This window comes from Heptranchias perlo, chromosome 22 (genome assembly GCF_035084215.1).
Source record: "Heptranchias perlo isolate sHepPer1 chromosome 22, sHepPer1.hap1, whole genome shotgun sequence".
Lineage (NCBI taxonomy): Eukaryota > Metazoa > Chordata > Chondrichthyes > Hexanchiformes > Hexanchidae > Heptranchias > Heptranchias perlo.
The window spans coordinates 6958553-6977946 of NC_090346.1; the positions used below are offsets into that span (position 1 = coordinate 6958553).

The window sequence follows — 19394 nt, forward strand, 5'->3', positions numbered from 1 at the left end:
GCTTTTCTGCCCCACCGCCATCTTCCCACCACTAGTTTAATAGCTGGCTAAGGCACCCACTGACTCCTGTGGGTGCCTCATGAATACATAGAAACATAGAAAATAGGAGCAAGATTAGGCCATTAGGCCCTTCGGGCCTGCTCCGCCATTCAAAATGATCATGGCTGATCGTCTAACTCAGTACCCTGTTCCCGCTTTTTCCCCATATCCCTTGATCCCTTTAGCATTAAGAAATATATCTATCTCCTTCTTGAATATATCTAATGACTTGGCTTCCATTCCTTCCGTGGTAGAGAATTCCACAGGTTCACCACCCTCTGAGTGAAGACATTTCTCCTCATCTCGGTTCTAAATGGCATACCCCTTATCCTGAGACTGTGACCCCCGGTTCTGGACTCCCCAGCCATCGGGAACATCCTCCCTGCATCTAGTCTGTCTAGTCCTGTTAGAATTTTATATGTTTCAATTAGATCACCTTTCATTCTTCTAAACTCTAGTGAATATATGTAAGGAATCTTACAACACCAGGTTATTGTGTGCAGTTTTGGTCTTCTTATCTGAGGAAGGATATCCTTGCCATGGAGGGAGTGCAACAAAGGTTTACCAGACTGATTCCTGGGATGGCAGGACTGACGTATGAGGATAGATTGGGTCGACTAGGCCTATATTCACTAGCCATGATGTGGAGATGCCGGTGATGGACTGGGGTGGACAAATGTAAGGAATCTTACAACACCAGGTTATAGTCCAACAAATTTATTTTAAAATCACAAGCTTTCGGAGATTATCCCCTTCGTCAGATGAATGAGTCATTCATCTGACGAAGGGGATAATCTCCGAAAGCTTGTGATTTTAAAATAAATTTGTTGGACTATAACCTGGTGTTGTAAGATTCCTTACATTTGTCCACCCCAGTCCATCACCGGCATCTCCACATCATGGCTAGTGAATATAGGCCAAGTCGACCCAATCTCTCCTCATACGTCAGTCCTGCCATCCCAGGAATCAGTCTGGTAAACCTTTGTTGCACTCCCTCCATGGCAAGGATATCCTTCCTCAGATAAGAAGACCAAAACTGCACACAATACTCCAGATGTGGTCTCACCAAGGCCCTGTATAACACTAGTAAGACATCCCTGCTCCTGTACTCAAGTCCTCTTGCAATGAAGACCAACATACCATTCGCCTTCCTTACTGCTTGCTGCACTTTCAGCGACTGATGTGGAAGGACACCCAGGTCTTGTTGCACCTCCCCTTTTCCCAATCTATCACCATTCAGATAATAATCTGCCTTTCTGTTTTTACAACCAAGGTGGATAAACTCACATTTATCCACATTATACTGCATCTGCCATGTTCTTGCCCAATCACCCAACTTGTCTAAATCATATTGGAGCCTCTTTGCATCCTCCTCACAGCTCACATTCCACTCAGCTTTGTGTCGTCTGCAAACTTGGAAATGTTACATTTAATTCCCTCATCCAAATCATTGATATATATTGTGAACGGCTGGGGCCCAAGCACTGATCCCTGTGGTACCCCACTAGTCACTGCCTTCCACCCGGAAAAAGACCCGTTTATTCCTACTCTCTGGTTCCTGTCTGTCAACCAATTCTCAATCCATGCCAGTATATTCCCCCCAATCCCATGTGCTTTAATTTTGCACACTAACCTCTTGTCTGGGACCTTATCAAAAGCCTTCTGAAAATCCAAATATCCACTGGTTCTCCTCTCTCTATTCTACTAGTTACATCCTCAAAAAACTCCAGTAGATTTGTTAAGCATGATTTCCCTTTCATAAACCCATGCTGACTTTGTCCAATCCCGTTAATGCCTTCCAAGTGTTCTGTTATCACATCTTTTATAATAGACTCTAGCATTTTCCCCACTACTGATGTTAGGCTAACTGGTCTGTAATTCCCTGTTTTTTCTCTCCCTTTTTTAAATAGTGGGGTTACATTTGCCACATTTGGAAGATGATCACCAATGCATCCACTATTTCCAGGGCCATTTCCTTTAGTACTCTGGGATGTAGATTATCAGGCCCTGGGGATTTGTCAGCCTTTAGCCCCATTAATTTCTATAGCACTATTTTTTTACTAATACTGGTATCCTTCAGTTCCTCCCTCTCACTGGAGCCTTGGTTCCCTAACATTTCTGGGAGGTTATTTGTGTCCTCCTTTGTGAAGACAGAACCAAAGTATGTGTTTAATTGTTCTGCCATTTCTTTGTTCCCCATTATAATTTCCCCTATTTCTGACTGTAAGGGACATACATTTGTCTTCACTAATCTTTTTCTCTTGTCATATTTATAGAAGCTTTTACAGTCAGTTTTTATGTTCCTTGTTAGTTTACTCTCATGAGGACAGCCTCAACCGGGATCTTGGATTCATGTCACGCTACACGTAACCCCACCAGCGGAAAAAAAAGTTATCTGTTTTTAATACAACTGGTCATTCTCTCTCTTTCTCTTCCTTCCAGATGTCTCTCTCTCTCTCTCTCTCTGTCTTTGGCCGTTTGTATATTCAGTAGTCTTGTATCTAATTTCTCTCTGTCTGAACACTATTCAATTCCTTTGATTGCCTTGATAACGGGCAGTGGAAAGATTATCTGTAATCACCAGGCATTGTTCTCTGCCTATATATGCGGTAATTGTCTAGGAATCCCACACTCACCTGACGAAGGAGAAAGCCTCCGAAAGCTTGTGATTTTCAAATAAAAATGTTGGACTATAACCTGGTGTTCTAAGATTCCTTACATTTGTCCACCCCAGTCCATCACCGGCATCTCCACATCTTTTGTAATCCACAGTTGAGCCACCTTTCCTGTTTTATTTTTGCGCCAGACAGGAATGAATAATTATTGTAATTCCTGCACACGTTCTTTAAATATTAGCCATTGCCTAATACATATCTACATAAATACATTTAAATACATTTAAATCGAGGTCCTATTACGTAGATAGGACCCCACAACCATTTTTACGGCTTACTGAGTGGACCCTCTGCCGTGGATCCTCCTCTCACTAGAACCTGTTGTCCAAAGTAGTGAAGGCCCTCAAAGGTAGGCGAAAAGATTATTTATGTGGGGCCAGGAGGAGCAGTATTGCTGCTTTGGGCCTCCCAAAAATAATCTGAGCTGCTGCTGCCCTGTGCTCCCTCCCCCACCATCGTGAATTCCTCCCCCCTCCCAGCCCCGACATACCTTGCTGTAAGTTTGGCATTCTCCGGGCCACCTCGAAATGGCTGAAGATCGGGTTGGGGCAGCCACCAACAAGGTAAATTGCCTATTAAACCAGTGGTGGGAAGGTGGCAGTGGGCCTCTTCGGTTCCATTGCCCGTAGAACTGTGCAGAGAGTGCACAGTTCCCACCTAAAATGGGATCATTGGACCCCAATTTCCATATTAAAAAGGGCCCATCACCTGAAACAGACAAGCACTTTGGTTGCCCAGCGGTAGGTCCCTTTCAAAATGGAGTCGCCGGCATTAGCCGGTTACCAGGGCAGTAAGGCCACTGACCCCATTTTGAGGCTGTTACCGCCAGGCTAGGGGAGTGAAAATTGACCCTCTCCCCGGACAGATGGCATTACACATTCTGCCAGCTGTCCACCCAAATGATAAAATGTCGCCTCTGTTCTCTAATATTACACCAATTTAAAGCGGTTGTAAATATTTTACTATTCTCAATGATGTTATGTAGTTTTAATAACAATAAGTAGTGGAGCACGGGTGGATACTTGACATTAAACAGAGCCAGAAGCAACGCTTTAGCTTGTACCTTCTGTATTTATCCATTGCGTTGTAGCTGTTTAATGGCTCATAGCCTCCTCAGTTCCAAAGTATAAGTCGAATATCACAACACTGTCAGCAACTGTAATGCTGCTTAATAAATAGGACATTTTCTTTTATACAAATTTATAAAGGACACAATGGGGAAAGGGTGAGTTGAGGCTGAACACTGCCCAAAGAATAGGAGGGAAAATATGACGGCAAGTGACTGCCAGGCATTCATAGAATCATACAGCATAGAAGAAGGCCATTTGGCCCATTATGCCTGTGCCAGCTCTTTGAAAGAGCTGTCCAATTAGTCCCACTCCCCTGCTCTTTCCCCATAGCCCTGCAAATTTTTCCTTTTCAAGTATATATCCAATTCCCTTTTGAAAGTTACTGTTGAATCTGCTTCCACCAACCTTTCAAGCAGTGCAATCCAGATTATAACAACTCGCTGTGTAAAAAAAATTCTCCTCACCTTCCCCCTGGTTCTTTTGGCAATTATCTTAAATCTGTGACCTCCGGTTAGTGACTCTCCTGCCAGTGGAAACAGTTTCTCCTTATCTACTCTGTCAAAACCCCTCATAATTTTGAATGCCTCTATCAAATCTCCCCTTAACCTTCTCTGCTCTGCTCTTAGAACAATCCCACCTTCCCTAGCCTCTCCACATAACTGAAGTCCCTTGTCCTTGGTACCATTCTAGTATTCTATCTTAAGCATTCAGTTGCAACAGGTTACAGAATGGCAGTGGCAGTCTACAACAGTCTTTAACATTCCTCAAAAATTGTACCTCTTGCAAAGGTGCAGTCAGTATGGAGGTTGTGGCTTTGGAGAACGGGTTAGCTCCCTTCCTGATGGGGCACTGTGGAGCCCTACAGACCAGGAGGGCCCCATTTCACCAGGAATCTCAGGATGAGGAGTAAAGAAAATGTTTAGTTTTAGTAGTGATTTGTGATAACATAGCAAATGATCGATAGCTCCCCTGATGACTGCCTGAGCAAAGGCACTGCTGAGTGTAGTGCTAAACTGTACAGGCCAAAGGTCACTAATTCAATTCCTAGTCTGTGCTGATTGAGCTAATTGAGCTGCTTTTGCCTCATCTAGCAATTGAGATGCTACAATTTTTCCTCAAGATCCCTAGACTAGAAAGGAGGAAAAAACAGCAAAGATCCCCACTCCTGTCACTATTCAGTGACTCCTGCTGAAAGTAACTTGTGGACAGCAGTCGAAAATAAGTCCGACCCCTTTAAAAGGGGGCACTTTTGTTAGATTTTTTGATTAATAACACTGGGGCAACCTAGTGTCGCCTTATTGGTACATTGAAAGAAGAGAATAAGACCGGGCTCAACCGTGGAGCCCCACAGACCAGGAGGGCCCCATTTCACCAGGAATCTCAGGATGAGGAGTAAAGAAATGTTTAGTTTTAGTAGTGATTTGTGATAAAATAACAAATGATAGCTCCCCTGATGACTGCCTGAGCAAAGGCAACCGTGATGCCTCCCATTCTAAATAGCCGACCTGCACTCACTGAACATGAAGAAAGTCCACTTGTGAGTGGTACCAGCGGACATCATGTTTTTTTTTATTTATTCGTTCATGGGATGTGGGCGTCACTGGCGAGGCCGGCATTTATTGCCCATCCCTAATTGCCCTTGAGAAGGTGGTGGTGAGCCGCCTTCTTGAACCGCTGCAGTCCGTGAGGTGAAGGTTCTCCCACAGTGCTGTTAGGAAGGGAGTTCCAGGATTTTGACCCAGTGACGATGAAGGAACGGCGATATATTTCCACGTCGGGATGGTGTGTGACTTGGAGGGGAACATGCAGGTGGTGTTGTTCCCATGTGCCTGCTGCTCTTGTCCTTCTAGGTGGTAGAGGTCGCGGGTTTGGGAGGTGCTGTCGAAGAAGCCTTGGCGAGTTGCTGCAGTGCATCCTGTGGATCGTACACAATGCAGCCACTGTGCGCCGGTGGTGAAGGGAGTGAATGTTTAGGGTGGTGGATGGGGTGCCAATCAAGCGGGCTGCTTTATCTTGGATGGTGTCGAGCTTCTTGAGTGTTGTTGGAGCTGCACTCATCCAAGCAAGTGGAGAGTATTCCATCACACTCCAGACTTGTGCCTTGTAGATGGTGGAAAGGCTTTGGGCAGTCAGGAGGTGAGTCACTCGCCGCAGTGACTCACCATGTATCTGTGGTACCAGACAAAATCCCATGCCTTCAGCAAAGGAGGGGAGGAAATTGTGAGGGGTAAGACCTCCTGGTTGGGGTTTTCTACTGGGTGCTCATTAGTCCAAGATTTTCCTGTCCATTGGACGGTGAGCTGGCAAGTGCACAAGCAGAAAACCCCAGCCGTTGATTCAAAACTCCGTCATTGTTCCTGAAGAGCTCGTAAGTATAGCTGCTTTACTCAGGACAGAAGCAAATAACTAAGCTCCAGCATGTCCTTCAAAATTACAACTCAAGTAATTTTGTTAAGTCTTGTGCGCAATACATTTTCATTATTTTTTTGATGCAAGCAATGTAGATAAGAAAAATTATACACGAAGCAGTGTTGTGGGACGGCACATTGAAATGCTGTGTGGGGTGATTTTCGTCTCACTACCTGCACTGATTGAAGGCACTTGCAGGACAGTAGTGGCCCGGAAATCCAGGGGAAATCAGTGTCGCTAGATTCCTGCGTATTTACGGCCCCATTCGATCTTCCAGTCAGGTTTGGGGCAGGTGTCTGAAGTCTCTGTCCAAAGCTGGTAGGAGCATCATTAGCAAATACAAAAGGTGGTGGAGACAGGTGCCACATTATTTTTGGGTCCATGGGCATGCTGATGCCAAGTCTCCAACATGCCCACTGAAACCTGATGGGGACAAGCCCTCGGGCATACCTACAGACGGGAGGGCATTTAAAATGTCCACATACTTTACAGGTAAGTGGGTTGACTTTTTAAAGGCGCACCTTTTTTTCTCCCCCATAGTTGGCACAGGGTTTCTTGAGCCTTTGTGCCAGAGGCAGTTATTTATTTATTTATTTTGTGCCAAGTTCCTTTTATTGGCACCAAAAAACCATCAAGCCAACATGTTTGGAAGAAAAGAAAACCAGCAGAAGGATGCTGGGCAGGTCAGGCTGCCGGAGAGATGCCCTGGGCCCTCCTGCCTGCGCCCCAACTTTTGCAGGGAGGTAGCAAGCCTCACTTTGGCAGAGGTTGTTGGTGGAGGTACCTCTTCCCAGTGAGCTGCACCAGCAGACCTCCCGGTGGCATCATAATGACGTGTGAATGCCTGTCTCTTGTTATGCTGGTAGCTTCTTCAGAAGCCTCTCTATCACAGTATGTCATGCTTTACATTCCATTGCATGAAAGAAGGGATGACTGGGTGATCAGGAGCCAGCGTTGCCTGTTTGGCTGCATTTACCAAGATGCCACCAACCATTTACGTAGGTCCTGGCAAACTCATCTTGGAATAACCTGCCCTCTCAGAGTTTGGATCAGCAGAGTGGAAGATGCAAAGTTCTCCCAACTGATACCAGCTGGTACCACTTCTTAATCTCATGCCCCTTCAGCCTTGGCAAAGTTTACAGGTGGCTTGAGATGTCTTTTGATGCTCTCTAGAAGTTTACTAAATTTTAGTCCCCCTCTTTGTCACACTCCAGTTTAATTTTCCCCATCTCTTTAAATTTGACTTACATGCAGTTTTCTTCTCCTACCAGTGATGTCATCCCTAGACTCAGCCGGGCTTGCACCTAGAGTTATGAGTAATTATACAAATAAGGTTAGACCCATAAATTGCATGCTATTAGCACTTGGGATTCAGCCAGGTCTTAAAACAGTGCAATCTAGGATAGAACAGTTTTATACCTGAAGATGATAATTGCGCCCCCTCCCCAAACTCTTGATTTTGACCAGATCAATGTGGGGAAAGAGAATGTATTTTCGTAGAGAGGAGAGAAACTGGAAAAAGAGTTATCCCTGACTAATCCTCAGGCATCTGCATCATTGGAGGTTGGGAGTGGGCAGATTATCCACCGTCTTATCCATAAGTGGTACATGGACAACAAAGAACGGAAAGAAAATAGAAGGAATCTTATTCGTAAATTAATTTTTAAAGTGTTTTATTTGTTACAGTTAACCACGCGAGTTTTACTTTTAATGTAGCATTTCTTCAGACTGATCTGTGTCATCTTGCTTGCAACAATTCCTTTGATAATTAATGCGTGTGTGGCTATTCTTAGTTTCTCAAGGTGACAAATCCCAACAGGAGCTCTCAGAAGCTTCAGTGAAGTCCTCGTGGCTTCTCTGGTTTTAGACATTTGGCATGGGTGTCATGAACCAAAGCTTCAGTCCATGTCTTCTCTCAGTAACACTTGAGAAGGATAGAACGGCATCAAGCACACACAATGACAGACAGGCAGAGGGTTGTCCCTTATCTAGTAATGGCTCTTCTTCTTCAAGATGCCTCCTGCCTGGTCATGTTTTGATAAGAGTGAATAAGGCATGACTGTAGCTAGGAAATTGGCTCATAGCCATGATGATAATCACATGTCACCTGCACATTTTATTTGTAGAAAATAAGCCTTTCATAGTAAGCATATTCATTTAGTGCATGTGCATGAATGGGTATGTGAATACAACCAATAGGACCTAGCATACTGGATAAGCCATAATTGGCAAATAACCCCTGATGCTGTTAATGAGATGTTAGGAAGTTTATCTCACAAAATGACTTCCATGGGGCTCTCCCAATGGCTCAGTAGATGAGTGAACTGTGTGGTCTGGTACAGACTGAGATCCCAGATTTGATCCCAAACCTGTGCTGAGTTAGCTGGTCTCAGTTGGGGCAGCATTCGCTATGTTACAATTGGCTCAGCATTCCAGGACTGGGGAATGATTTCTGCTAGTTTCCAGTCCAGTGAACTGTGCACTAAGTGTACATTGGGTGAGGACAGGATCATGGCCCTCATTATTAAATAGTCTGTGTTGGGCCTTATTATCTGGGCTCATATGTGAACAATGGCCATTTGTGTGAGGTATTAGAGAGTAGAATCTTAGCTCAGCATAAAGTACCACATTCAGGAGAAGGGGAGAGATTTTAAGGGGAGAAACTGGGGAGAAAGTACAGTGCTGATTTAAAAAAGTGACATTTGGGGATTGATTGACTGCCCATAGTTGCCAGTAACAAAGATGGTAGCAGCAAAAAAGATGACAGCAGTAATCATTGTCTCTTGCAACACATCATTTTTGAGATCTGATGTTCTAAATCCTCTTGCAGTCACGAAACAGTTTCTTGGTGAATCTAAATCTTCCAAAACAGTGCAGGTCAGATCAATCAATCAACCTGTGAATCCAGAGGGATACATTTCATTCCACAGCACAACTGTGACAGCACGACCAAACCCATGTTGGAATTTGATTTTCAACAGAAACTTACAGGGTGGATCAATCTCTGTCTCACCTCCTTGTGAAAGACACAGAAAGTCAGCATTTTACAGCTTTAAACTAGTTCATCTACATGTACAAACATAACACATGCTGCCATACAGTAGGTCTACAGGAAATGATGCATCCCCAACAATAGTGTATTATATACCAGGTGGTTATGTTACACAATCCATATAACACCATCACACAATAGTATAAAATTTCATCTCTGGGTTACTTTAGCAATAATCCCTTTTCATATACTGTTGTAGACTCTCAACAGGATTTAAAAGGGAATTGCATTTAAGAAATTGATTCCAATCACAACACTCTGTGACCATAGTGTATTATCCTTCTCATCCTCCTCTATCTTTCTGCAGCCATTGACATGGTTGACCGCACTGTGCTCCTCTAGCACCTCTCCTCCGTTGCCCAGCTTGGTGGGACTGCCCTCACTTGGTTGCACTCTTAACCTATCCAATCATAGCTGGACCATCTCCAGCAATGGCTTCTCTTCCAGTCCTCACACCACTAACTCCAGATTCCCCCCAAGGATCTATCCTTGACCCCCTCCTTTTCCTCATCTCATTGCTGGCCCTTGGCAACATTATCCACAGAATAAGGCCAGGTTCCACAATTACACTGGTGGCACCCAGTTCTACCACCTTTCTTGACCCCTCCACTGCATCTATGTGGTCAGACTGCTTGTCCAACATCCAGTCTTGGATGACCTGCAATTTCCTCTAGCCAAACATTGGGAAGACCAAAACCATAGTTTTTGGTCCCAGCCACAAACTCCATACCCTTGGCATTGATTCCATCCCTTCCTGGCCACTATCTTAGGCTGAATCAGACTGTTCACAACCTCGCCATCCTATTTGACTTGAGCTGAGCTTCTGACCCCATATCCTCTCCAGCACAAAGATCATCTACTTCGACCTCCATAATATCAAACGTCTCCGCCCATGCCTCAGCCCATCTGTTACTGAAATTCTTATCCATGTCTTTTTCACCTCCAAACTTAACTTTTCCAATGCTCCTGACTGGCCTCCCATCCTCCACCCTCCATAAACTACAGCCCATCCAAAAGTCTACATCCAAATCCTATCCCACACTACCTTTTGTTTGCCCATCATCTTATCCTCACTGACCCATAGGCTCTCAGTACCTCAACACCTCAAATTTTAAATTCTCATCCTCATGTTTAAATTCCTTCATGGCCTCACCCCTCCCTCGCTCTGTGATCTCCTCCAGCCCTACAACCCCCACCCTGAACTTTCTGTTCCTCTGACTGGCTTCTTGTGCATTCCCCTTTCCCTTTGCCCCATGCCTTCAGCTGCCTAGATCCCACAGTGTGGAATTCCCTTCCTAAACCCACCTGCCTCTCCGCCTGCCTCTCTTCTTTTGAGACCCTCCTTAAATCCCATTTCTTTGACCAAGCTTTTAGTCGCCGTACAAATATTTCCTGCTTTGGCTTGGTGCCTATTTTTTTGATTATGCCTCCGTAAAATCTTGGGATGTTTGTCTGCGTTAAAGGTGCTATATACGTGCAAGTTGTTCTTATTCCATACGCTGCCTGGATCACCACAACATTTTTCATGCTAAAAATTATGTGCCAGTAGTGTCAGAATTGTGAACTAGTGATATGGAGGCTAATCTTGGTGTCCTCATTGCCACTCTGCCTGGGGTTGTTAGACTCCCCCAGGCCAGGGGTTAAACCTAGGATTTCTTGACTTGCATGACTTAGCATGCATTTAGTCACTGAGCCGTGAGGAACCTTACGAAATAAGTTATTTTTCACAATTCCTGTTTCCAGGCTTCCTCTGGCGGGGGAAAGGATTTTCTAGGCTGCAGATTTCTGCACAAATGCTGTTATTTGTGTTCCATGCAGTGGTGAGTTTTTGTGGAGTAGTGCCATTTGAGATGAATACTGTCTACAGGATGCACTACAGCAACTCGCCAAGGCTTCTTCAGCAGCACCTCCCAAACCCGCGACCTTCACCACCTAGAAGGACAAGGGCAGCAGGTGCATGGGAACACCATCACCTCCAAGTTCCCCTCCAAGTCACACGCCGTCCCGACTTGGACATATATCGCCATTCCTTAATCGTCGCTTGGTCACAATCCTGGAACTCCCTACTTAACAGCACTGTGGGAGCACCTTCACCACACAGACTGCACCGGTTCAAGAAGAAGGCCCATCGCCACCTTCTCAAGGGCAACTAGGGATGGGCAATGAACGCCAGCCTTGCCAGCGATGCTCACATCCCGGGAATGATTTTTTAAAAATGAATTGCTATCTGCCAATCAAGGTTCTGAGAACTGGCAAAATTCACTAACATAAATATTGATTGAGGTTGGGCTTCAAACTCGTTAACCTCTAGCTGCGATTGCCAATGCTCCTCCACTAGAGCTAACAGCCTGTGCCAAGAACACTGTCATTTTATCTCCTTTCATTATATTCCAGCCCAGACAGATGGGTTAATAGACTCTTTGGTCCAAAGATGTTGAGTGATATGAGTTTGGACAGTATCAACCTAATTCCCACTGAACGTTAACCTCTACCACAAAACTATTTCCACGTTTGATACTAATTGGCAAAAGAAGGGAAAGATAAAGTCTGTCAGTCATGAGTTTCTCTCATATATGTGGATTGTGTGTTTGAGATCTCCATAAGAAGCATATTCAGCAAGGAACCATTTGGTTTCACTTACTGTTAAAGATTTAAGACTTCCTGTGGAAGGCAGTGATTCAGATCACAGCCATGTTCTCTTACAGAAAAATGATTTACTTCATAGCATATTTTTTCTGGAATTATTTTTAGATTTTTACATAACCACCAGTGTTTTCATAACATTTTCCTGCATGGAGAATTTAACTTGTCTGTTCGCTTACATCCTTTTAAAAAATTGTTTACAACTAATATCGCACCAGAGATAGGATCCAAAAATGTAGCTGTGATTGGTTTTTGATTGAAATTAGGTACAGACCTTGACTCTCACTTATTTTTCTTTTTGTCTGATTTTCCTTCTGTTTTTCTTGATTTACCTCTCCTCCCCTGAAGGTATTAACTTATTGATAGAGCAGCAGGCATGCATATGGTTCCATGGGCACCGGCAGTCCTCCTGTACCCACCCAAATCTTCATTTCAAATTCTACGGTTGATGCCACAATAGCAGGAGCGATTAATATGGTGAAAGATGCAGACAAGCCACGGAGGGACTTAGACTGCTTAAGGAAATTGGCAGATACAGTTTAATGTAGATAAATGTAAAGATTATGGAATTAATGGGAAAAGCTGACAGAGACAAATCAGGAAAATGATCTGGGAGCTATAGTAGGTTGCTTCCTCAGGACATCAGTTCAATGTCTGCCTGCTGATGAAATGGGATATTACGTTGCATAAAAAGAGAATAGAGCATAGATCGAAGGAAATTATCCTGGTACTGTATGGTGTCAGCTGTGGCTCAGTGGTAGCATTCTCACCTTTGAGTTGAAGGTTGTGGGTTCAAGTCCAACTCCAGAGACTTGAGCACAAAATCAAGGCTGACATTCAAGTGCAATACAATGGGAGTGCTACATTGTTGGAGGTGTCGTCTTTAGGATGAGGGCCCATCTGCCCTATCAAGTGGACGTAAAGGATCCCGTGATACTATTTTGAAGAAAAGCAGGGGGCAGGGGAGTCCTGCCTAGTGTCCTGGCCGATATTTGTCCCTCAACCAACATCACTAAAAAACAGATTATCTGGTCATTATCACAATGCTGTTTGTGGGACCTTGCTGTGCACAAATTGGCTGCCGCGTTTCCAACATTACAATAGTGACTACACTTCAAAAGTAGTTCATTGGCTGTAAAGCACTTTGGGACATCCTGAGGTCATGATAGGTGCCATATAAATGCAAGTTCTTTATATCTTTCTATAGTGCGTTGGTCCGGCCACATCTGGAGTACAGTATTTTGTGCAGTTCTGGGACCATCACTTCAGGAAGGATGTAGCTGAGTGTAAAAGACACAGGGAGGAGCTAATAGAATGAACGAGAATGATTAGGGGAATAGAGAACAAAGATAGATCCACATAACTGGGACTCTCCTTGCTAGAAAGGAGATGAATGAGGAGAGATATAGAATCATAGAATCATAGAAGTTACAACATGGAAACAGGCCCTTCGGCCCAACATGTCCATGTCGCCCAGTTTATACCACTAAGCTAGTCCCAATTGCCTGCACTTGGCCCATATCCCTCGATACCCATCTTACCCATGTAACTGTCCAAATGCTTTTTAAAAGACAAAATTGTACCCGCCTCTACTACTGTCTCTGGCAGCTCGTTCCAGACACTCACCACCCTTTGAGTGAAAAAATTGCCCCTCTGGACCCTTTTGGATCTCTCCCCTCTCACCTTAAATCTATGTCCCCTCGTTATAGACTCCCCTACCTTTGGGAAAAGATTTTGACTGTCTACCTTATCTATGCCCCTCATTATTTTATAGACTTCTATAAGATCACCCCTTAACCTCCTACTCTCCAGGGAAAAAAGTCCCAGTCTATCTAACCTCTCCCTATAAGTCAAACCATCAAGTCCCGGTAGCATCCTAGTAAATCTTTTCTGCACTCTTTCTAGTTTAATAATATCCTTTCTATAATAGGGTGACCAGAACTGTACACAACTCGATCCTGATTGTTTCATTAATTGGTCGGTTTACGGAGTTTGTGTCAGTGCCTTGATTAAAAAAAGTTCAGATCAGTAGTGACCCAGTAGATGTCCTGACTCTCCTGAGCACATTAACCATTTCATGTAGTGATGTTGTCAACGTGACTGAGCGTGTCTGAGACCCGTTCTTCAGTGCATCTTCATCATGCATTCCACATACGAGTTGCCTCACACGCAACATATCACATTTACACACAGCGGTTTCCCAAAATCATCCCAAACGTGACATCAAATACAAACCATTCCTGCACTTTCAGTCTGTCTTATCAACAGATCGGAGGGTGTCTGGAGGTCTTTGCTTATCTCCCCCTGCACGGTCCCGATGTCTCGGGTAGTGGCCAGGTTATAAAATATTCTTCTCACTGTTCAGTTTAAGCAAGGACACAACCATCTCCAAGAGAAAGCTGTCAATGAACTATTCTTAACTCCCCTTCCCTGACTTTCACTGGATTGTGCATTGATCCCTGATTGATGTCCTTTGGGGGTTGTTGCCAGGTGATCTTTGTTTCTCACCGGTCACTCACACATCTTTTTCCCGACCCGCTGGTTTTGGTTATCACAAAATGTCCCATTATCACCCATGGTCACCTGGGACACTGATTGTAGACCCCAATTGGTGGAAGTATTCAAATTAAAATGGCTCAGGGATGTAGATGATCAGTCAGGGCTATTTGATTTGGTACAGAAGAGTGAAACAGGAAGGGTGAAACTTAAGCTGGAATCCATGCGGAATGAGTCGGAACTGGTGACAGGTGCTGATAAAAGAGAAGCGGCCTTGAGAGTGAGTCTTAGCAATTAACAGAGCAGTAATAGCCTCAGAATGGGATCGGTAGACTCACTGCACCATTAATGTCGGTGATCGGCCACTTTCAGAGGGGCCTACTGCTGGGTGGCCAAAATGCCTGCCACAGAAGCAGCCAGCCCCACTGCTGTTTCAGGTGTCCAAGACCAAAGGCAGCCATCTTACTTCCCCTCCCTACCTCCCCTCCCCCGCCCCCCCCCCCCCCGCCATCAAGACAGGTTCTCTGGTAATGCCGGGAATCCCATCAGACCCCAGCCAAAACTATTCACATTAGGCTGACCTCGGAATGGCTGCAATTTGTGACACCACCCGGTGTAATTAAGAAGAATTGTAGAAGCATTGCCAGGAAGTGGGAGGACAATACTTACCCAACACTTTGCCTGCAATGTGTAATTTATCCAATCATGTTGTAGACTCACAGTACTGCATTGAAGTTCTCTACACGGCTAAGTTCAATGTGTAATTTGATCCATGATGTGGAGATGCCGGTGATGGACTGGGGTTGACAATTGTAAACAATTTTACAACACCAAGTTATAGTCCAGCAATTTTATTTTAAATTCACAAGCTTTCGGAGGCTTCCTCCTTCGTCAGGTGAACGATGTGAAAAATGATGTGATTTTTCACATCGTTCACCTGAGGAAGGAGGAAGCCTCCGAAAGCTTGTGAATTTAAAATAAAATTGCTGGACTATAACTTGGTGTTGTAAAATTGTTTATAATTTGATCCAGTCATTGACCCACAGGCTATAGAGCTGCAGCAGGATGCAGAAGAACAATGTATAGAGCTTCAACACATCACATCATTAACACTCCCGAGTTCAGATAACGCACAGCGCTGACAATCAAGTTCAGATAACACACAGTGCTAACACTTGTGAGTTCAGATAACATTCAGTGCTAACACTCGAGTTCAGATAATGCACAGTGCTAACACTCGAGTTCAGATAATGCACAGTGCTAACACTCCCGAGTTCGGATAATACACAGCGCTAACACTCCCAAGTTCAGGCATCGCACATGCGTGTAATCAGCTGGCCTGAAACGGAAGTTGTCATTCCCTGTCACTGTTCACTCCGTTAACATATCTGAAATCCTGAGTGACAACTCTTCAGGGGCAAAAAGGGGGAAAATGTTTCCTTCCATATCTGTGCCGCAATTAAATTAGAAATTTTCCCGGACCGGCTGGAGACTGGTACATTCATAAACATTATTCTAATAAACTACTCACATGTTCCAAGGCAGCTGAATTGGGATTGCTAAAACAAACACAATTACTTGCCCAGGCTATCCGCCTCTTGGATCTCATGAATATTAATGAGGAGATTACAGGTCCATACCTCAACCTGTCTGGGAGCGGCAACAAGGTGGCTCAGCCAGTTGTGGAGATGCCGGTGGTGGCTCAGCCAGTTGTAACTGCTGGGCCTCATTGACATGCCGCTAGCTGACTTCTTGACCAAAAGGGCTGGGAAGTTGGTGGGAAGTGACTGCCTGGTCATTAAAATCGGGTGGCTTGGCGTCCCCGGCCCAAGGTAAGTGGCAGTGAAGGCTCGGGGAGGGGAATCTCGGTCGAGTGGGCGGGTGAGCGGGACCTGGGGTAAGGGGAGGCCCAAGGTTTCTTTGTGCAATCCTGCTCCTCCTGGCCCACGTGGAACCTGCCAAAAATATTTCAAATCCTTACGATGCTGCACCTCTCCTGACCCTGGCCCTTGTTCCCAGCAGGTTTTGCCTGTTGGGGAACCCATCATTGCTCAGGCCTCAGAGAAAAATTACTGTTGGGCCCAGGTGACCAGGTCATCAGAGCCCGATCTGCATATTTAAAAAGATTTCAGGCAGATCAGGTCAGGGACGGAGTGGGTATGTTCCCCGCTCCATAATAACAGTTCCCCTGCCCCATTTCTGCCGGGGGGGAGGGGGGTTAAAATTCCCCCCATTGTTTCAACTACTTGAAATACTGTTTCTTTTCTAACCGCAGCATTACTTGAGCCTGCCATTGGTTCTGGAGTCTCAGATATTACTTCCTTCAACCTCACCTGGTGGCTGATGTGACAGATATAGGAGGTTAGTGTTGTCATCAGGTGTCCTGCTACCAATATAGTACGGGAAAAATTGTACTTGAGTCAATATGCTTTAATATTGTGTCAACATACTTCTATGGTAATGCATCAATTCAAATTACTCCCACTGCTACCAATGCAAACGACAGACCAATAACCACCAAGACATCACTATGCCATTATACAGCTCAAAATGCTTTCCATATCTTCTTGATCACAGAGACTGCCTACTTTCACCGCTTCCCACTTCCACCCCTACTTCACCCCATCTGCTGGTGAAACCCTGGTCCATGCCTTTGTCACCTCCCAATCATTTACTCCAATGTCCTCCTGACCATCCTCTCACCCTCCACCTTCTGTAAACTTCAGCTCCTCCAAAACTCTGCTGTCTGTATCCTACCCGCACTCAGTCGAAGTCACCCATCCTTGTTCCTAATCTCTCAGAACCTCAAATTTAAAATTCTTGTCCCTCCATGGCCTCTCCCCATCCTATCTCTATAACTTACTTCAGCCCTACAACTCCTCTGAACACTGGCCTCTTGTGCATTCCCCCCTCTTTTTGTCTCATCACTGGTGGCTGTACCTTTTGCTGTGTGGGACCCATGCTCTGAAATTCCCTTCCTAAATCCAACCCCCCCACCCACCGCCACCCCCCCCCCCTCCCCGCTTCACCACCTCCTTTAAGAACCTCTTTAAAACCCACCTCCTGTTTTAGTTCAGAGTCTATTTTCCTCACACCTCCGTGAAACGCCTTGGGGTGTTTTTCGATGTTATAAATGCAAGTTGTTGTTGTAAATGGGACTATTATGCTCAAATATTGTGCACTCAACAGCTGGATTGCCAAACTTTTCGTCATTATAACGGTTAAGAGGCTCATTTGATGCTTGAGAAATATTAAAGGATATTATGTTACGATTGAGCATTTTTGTGATGTTTCTGTTGTAATCCGTAATTTCTCCCTGAACTTTTAACTAATGATCATAGTGTCTCCTATGAGCTGAAAATTGCACTCTTATGCATGATGTGAATGGGATAGTGTGCCACAGGACTAATAATTATCCTTTTTACGATGGTATTAAATACTGGAGGTGGATGGACTGGCCGCCATGCTCGCCCATCCACTTTAAAAGACGGTAAATAGCATAGTGTCAAAACATTCAGGCTAAACTAACAGTCAAATTTATTTGCAGTTAGATAATTGGAGTAATTTTAACCCCAAAGAATGGGTGGGTTGAGGACGGGTGGGAGGTTAAAGTAGCAGCATTTTGAAGCGCGACCGCAACCTGACTCCAACGCCCCCACTTCCGGGTTTAACCCAGGTGTGTTTGGAAGTGCGCGCATCCAAAACCCGGAAGTCCCGTCGCCACTTAATGCCGGTGGGCGGATTGTTAAAAGGTCAGTTTACCTCATTGAAATAGTTGAAGTACTTAATTTTTGTGGATTCTAAGGTTGAAACTACTTTAACCTCACCTTCACGGGTTTCCCATGGCTTCTCAATCTCACCAGTGAAAAGGAGGCAAGAAGGACTGGATCCATGAGGTAAGTACCTTTATTGCACTGCCTGTGGCCTGGAGGAGCAGGAGTGCTTCAACCAGGCCCAACAAGCTTACCTGTCGTGATCGGATCCCCACGATCTGCTGAGGCCTCCCGATGTCTGACGCCACCCGATGGAAGATCCCCCCGATGCCCGAGACCCTCCTCTCTACCTCCGATTCTTCTTCTGATGACTCCCGAACTCCAACTCTTCTGATGACTTGATTACCTCCTGGCCCGTGATCATCTCCACGTCACTCCCCCCGCCCCGGTATCCACCTCTGGCATCAGCCCCCACCCCCCCACCATGTCCTCCATGGCATCAACCCCCCCCCCCCCATGCCCTCCACGGCATCAGACACCCCCCCGCCCGATGTTCTCCACGTCCACAATCTGTCTCCCCCTTCCTCCTCTCCGATTCCCAGCTGCTTTCCCTCCTGACAGCCAGCCAGCCTGTCAATCTGGCTGGCTGTCACGCGGGAAACCCGGAAGCAAAAATAATTACCTTCAGTTGAGTTGCGATCGCAGATTCTGACGTACTCAATTCACTTCCGGGTTTCCCAGGCGATAGTCTACCCCCCACTGAGTTCCCGGCTCCAAGTGAAAATCATGCCCAATGACACAGAAGCAGAAACACACAGTAAGTACAAATACAAATACTTATCAAACAACAAGGATTTAATCAGTCCAAAGAGTTTCTATAGCGGGCAGCCAATCCGCAACACCAGTTTTACACTTGGGTGGCAAGTTGAAAATCTACCCCAGTATGAAACTATATAAACGCACGCTCTTTCTATATTTTTTATCCTCCTTAATGTCATAGATTTGTCCAGCCAGTTGGGCATAATGAGATGAATTCACTTCAGCTACAATATATTTTTCAACATTTATTTTCCATCAGGAAGGAAAATGAAACAAACCCCAAGCTGTGATCTGGCTTGAATTGGTGTGTCTGATTTCCATTAATAGCTTTGTTGAGGTATGGATTTGAACTATGTTGTTTTTAATGTACAAGATGATAAGCACCATTATATCAAAGGAAGCAATGAATCAATGGCCTTCTTAAACATATATTTACATAGATAAAGGTAACAAATATTAAACACTTCAGAACTCACAG

At 44.9% G+C, this 19394-nt stretch overlaps 1 long non-coding RNA gene across 3 annotated transcripts in view; it reads left to right on the forward strand.

The window, feature by feature from the left end:
* Positions 1 to 19394, forward strand: part of LOC137340442 (uncharacterized) — an 80767-nt gene that overhangs the window by 35540 nt on the left and 25833 nt on the right. For 2 of the 3 annotated variants that reach the window (XR_010966806.1, XR_010966808.1), the window contains exon 4: positions 16660 to 16745. This is a non-coding gene — a long non-coding RNA (uncharacterized lncRNA). Of the gene's footprint in view, positions 1 to 16659; positions 16746 to 19175; positions 19254 to 19394 lie in introns of all 3 variants that reach the window. The other variant, XR_010966807.1, reaches the window with a different exon arrangement.